The sequence below is a fragment of the Mugil cephalus genome, chromosome 1, assembly GCF_022458985.1.
Source record: "Mugil cephalus isolate CIBA_MC_2020 chromosome 1, CIBA_Mcephalus_1.1, whole genome shotgun sequence".
Classification (NCBI taxonomy): Eukaryota; Metazoa; Chordata; class Actinopteri; order Mugiliformes; family Mugilidae; genus Mugil; species Mugil cephalus.
In genome coordinates this window covers 30,431,140-30,435,719 of record NC_061770.1, presented here as the reverse complement: position 1 = coordinate 30,435,719, position 4,580 = coordinate 30,431,140, and the positions used below count along the sequence as shown (strand labels likewise).

The following is a 4,580-nucleotide window of genomic DNA, read 5'->3' as shown; positions in this document are numbered from 1 at the left end:
TAGACAACATGCTGTGTTTAGTACAAGAAGAAACTTGTCTTCACAATCAGATAAAGTGATCATACTTTACGATGGTACAAAAGTTAACATGGGGCGGTGTTTGTGTCTGTGTTTCTTTCATTATTATAAGAACTGCACAGACAGGTTTTGCCTAACTGTCCTGTATGGAGCGAAGCTGGGTGCAGCATATAAAACAGTTCCCAGTGTGTCTGAGGCATGAAACAGGTGAGATTTGAATTAAATGTTCCAGCAATGCTTTGTGTAGACTTGATCAAATTAGAATCTTTCATGCTTATAGTAAAAACCATGTTACAAATGTACAAAAGTTAGTTTCTCTGTTGGTTTCTCTGTTCTCTCTGTAATGTGAATTTACGAGGTGTTTTTAGTGCAGGGTTGGGGTCAGGGAACTTGTTAAGGAAACCAGAGGAAGAAAAGGGCAAAGTGCACATTGAAGAGGCTTGTCAAGTAGCTTCCATTGACAACAGAGTTATTTCCTGGAATGAGCTATTTCCTAGACTGTAGACGTGTTGTGGATCTCTTTTGAGAGCTACTTTGTCATATCTGGGAATGTCAAGACCGTAACACACCAATCTGACAGTTGACCGTCGGAGCATAGCAGTTTTTGTGGTGCATTCAAGTGCAATATTTTTGGCCATATCACAGTCACCCTTCTTTGCTGGTAATTCTTTGACATCAGCTGGGTGAGTTCGAGCCTTTAACTTTGCAACTTTGCTAACCCACTATATAGCTAATGCTAATTATGCTAATGGATGTGGTGTTCTTTACTTTCTGATGTTAGGGTCCTTGTCTTGGTAATTTGTATGATCATGGGTTTGAGCTAAGATATCAACAGTTTCATTGCCAGTGTACTTTATGAAAGTAACAAATTTAAAAACTGATTTATGTTAGTTTTTATCAGTATGATGCTTCATCTAAAGGATGGACTCACCTTTAAACCTCATCTAATTGTTGGTGTCCTTTTCCTAACACAACACTGTACAGGTAAGTGGTATCTATCTATCTATCTATCTATCTATCTATCTATCTATCTATCTATCTATCTATCTATCTATCTATCTATCTATCTATCTATCTATCTATCTATCTATCTATCTATCTATCTATCTATCTATCTATCTATCTATCTATCTATGTAGACCAGTCACAGACACAAAACTGTAAACCCTTCATTGCTAAGGTTGCTACAGGGAAGACTTGTTTTAGTTTAAAGGAACTTTTTACCTGCATTTCAGTTGAATTCATCTCTGAAGTCTTCAAACTAAGATCTTGGTTAAAAAAAAAAAAAAAAAAAGGCAGAATATCTATTAATGATAAGTAATGAGGAGGAGGGAACAGGTTGATGATAATGCGACTGGAATGACAAACGAGTTAGCAAGTGGAGCATGAGTGAATGAATCCCAGCTCACTCTATATCTAAAGCAAAAGTGAAGACTATGCCTAAAGTCTTTTGAAGATGTTTCCAAGTATTCAAATGAGTGCCCTATAAAAGGTTAAAAGAAGACACTGTATGTTATTAGGTGGACTGAGTAACGATCATATTTATATTTGTTCATTTTCCACATGTTAAACTCCCCACAGCTGTCTCCAAGGTGGTGACCAGCATTGGCAAAGATGTCCTCCTGCCGTATCATTTGGGGTCCCCCGTGGACTTTTCAAAGATAGTGGTGGAGTGGTCCAGACAGGACTTGAACCCCCGATTTGTATATGTGTTGCGTGACGGAGTGGAGCTTGTGGATACTAAAAATCCAGCCTATAAGGGAAGAACCTCGATGTCCAAGTACAACCTGAAGCTCGGAGACGTTTCACTGAAACTCTCCAAAGTGAAACTATCTGATGGAGGAATGTACAGATGCTTCCTTCCGCTGCTGAATGTAGAAACTACTGTGGAACTGGTTGTTGGTGAGTGAATTCTTCTTATGTTAAGCTTTACATATAAACCGATCAGCCACAACATTAAGACCACTGACAGGAGAAGTGAATAACATTGACCATCTTTTATGTCTTTCATGTAAACCATTATTATGTTCTGATGGGACACTGACATTCATTCATGTGGATGTCACTGACACATGTAGCACCCACCTAGGCCAGATCAGACCAGGCAACCCCACCCTATAGCAATGACAGTCCTTGATGGCAAGGTGTTGACCTGATCAAATCAATGTAGGATGATTCACAGAGGCCCTTCCCCTAACAACATTGTGTTGCCAGACAGCACAGGACACCCTCAGAAGGCCCATGTCCATTCTCTGATGAATCATAACTGTTTTGGAGGCACATGGGAGACCTACACAATATCAGGAAGGTGGTCATAATGTTATGCCTGATCGGAGAAAGACTCTGGTGTTATCCAAAAAGAGATGGTGAAGCGTCCTGTTGAGGATGGTCAAGATGGGGCATAAGATTGTAGCGCACATTTACATAAACAATAAGATATGCAGAAACCTGTTGTACTAGCTGATTTTCTTGTTTTTATTTTTTCAGGTATAGCCTCACCTATAGTTGTCTCCTTAGAGAGGGACGAGAACAATGACATCTTCAGCAGGGGAATAGGATTGGTGTTCCAGTGTGAATCCAGAGGCTGGTATCCAGAGCCTGAGGTGTTGTGGCTGGACGCTGAGGGAAACCTGCTCTCTGCTGGACCTCCAGAGACAGTCAGAGGTCCTGATGACCTCTATACTGTCAGCAGCAGAGTGACTGTGGACAAGAGACACAACAATAGCTTCACCTGTAGAGTCCAACAGAACAACACCCACCAGACCAGAGAGGCTCACATACATGTTCCAGGTAGAACATGGCTGCTGGTATTTAGAAGATGTTATAAACTGTTATAAACTCTGATGTTTTAATGTTTCCGTGACTGTGTGTTGTTTCAGGTGATGTGTTTGTTCCTGGTAACAGTCCTGTTTGTCACATCACCATCAGCTTGACAGTGATTTTCTTCGTTATTCTTGGAGTTGTCTTCTTGGTGGTGAAAGGGTGTCGCAGACATAGAAGTAAGTCTGTGATCACTTGTGTCTAAATGTTCAAGTAGTTTAAGACACTGATGAAAAGTGAAAACAACAATAACAGCTGTGTTTCCACTGGATAATGTGTCAGTGAGAACATTGAAATTTTGGTGACCTCTTTCATCCCTCAAACAGTTGCTTTTATTTCTTTATATCAGGCAAAAATGTGACATCAGGCAAAAAAAGTCCAACAACAGGAACTTCACAAAAACATGAAGAGGATCCTTTGGTCATTGAGGAACAAAGAGAAACGGTTCAGGTCACAAAAGAGAGTCTGACCATCAGGGAGATGGATGAGAAAGAAGCAGAACTCCGTAAAGTGTTAAATGATCTAGAGGATCAAACTACACATGTGGTGGCACTAGTTCAGTTATTAATGGACACAAAGAAGGAGGAAGAAAAGGAAATCAGTGACATGGAAAAACAAAGAGATGAAATTCAGAATAAGATGAAAAGAAGAATAAAACAAAGAGAACAAGGTAAAACACACGTAGGAGCATATGAAAATAAAACAGTTGAAGAAAGTATATCAGGGTTTGAAACAAAGATGAAACATATTGAGAAAGAATTAGAACGTAAACAGAAAGTTCTTGATTCAGTTCTTTATGGTAGTGATGTGATGATGGAGAAGAAGAAAGTCTTGGGGGACGGAATGGAGGAGATTAAAAAACAGCTGAAGGAGATAAAGAAGAAGAGAAATTAAGTTGAAACAAAGAACAATTCAGACCAGCCACCGGTTGTTATTGAACCTGTTATTGAACCAGGAAAAATCACAAGGAGAAGGAACCTGAACGTTGCCTCAGTGGTTCATAGTTTTTCTTGGAGTTGGTGACTGTATGTCTTATTTGTTCTGCAGCTCTTTAATTCATATAGGCTGTACACATATCATTATAATTTGGTTTACTAGATACAGAACTAATGTGAACAGATTTAATTAGAGATTACAGACCAAAACAAAGATCTGTCTTTTTGTTTTCTTTGAGTTTAGTGTTGATGCATCAATATCTGAGGCTGCAGAGTTTTTTTGGTTGTTTGTTTGTTTGTTTTTAAATTTGTATAAAACAGGTTTATGTTGTAGTAATTTATTATCAAGTTCTGAACCAGACCACACCCAAACCAAGATCATTTAGACACTGTTTTAATGTATAGAACGTGTGACATGATGTGAATGTTGATTGTCACTTGATAAAACACAAGTGAAAAATGTAAAATTAACATCAAATCTTTTTCATTTGATTGCAACTTTGGTTCAAGAATCTAATCTGTTGTTTATTTTAAAGATTTTATTAGTTTGTCAAATGCTCGATGTAAAAATAAACAAATAAATAAAAATGGATTTACAAAAAAGCAACAACATGTTACCGATGTTAAATCTTTTTCAATCATTTACTTAGTAAATAAAGTGGTTGATATCTGCAGTCTTTGGGATGTAACTCATAAAAGGCCCCATCTTCCACAAGTAGCCACAAGTTCAAGGTGTGTCAAATGTGAACACATTGGGTTCATTTACAAGGTAAAAAAAAATTACACAAATCATACGTCAACTTCAGA

The 4,580-nt window shown here is 38.2% G+C and overlaps 1 long non-coding RNA gene across 1 annotated transcript; it reads left to right on the top strand.

The window, feature by feature from the left end:
• Nucleotides 1-2,742: 2,742 nt before the first annotated feature.
• LOC125019691 lies at nucleotides 2,743-4,374 on the top strand. The gene is made up of 3 exons (XR_007114110.1): nucleotides 2,743-2,808; nucleotides 2,898-3,017; nucleotides 3,188-4,374. It is a non-coding gene; the product is annotated as an uncharacterized LOC125019691 (long non-coding RNA).
• The last annotated feature ends 206 nt before the right edge of the window (nucleotides 4,375-4,580 follow it).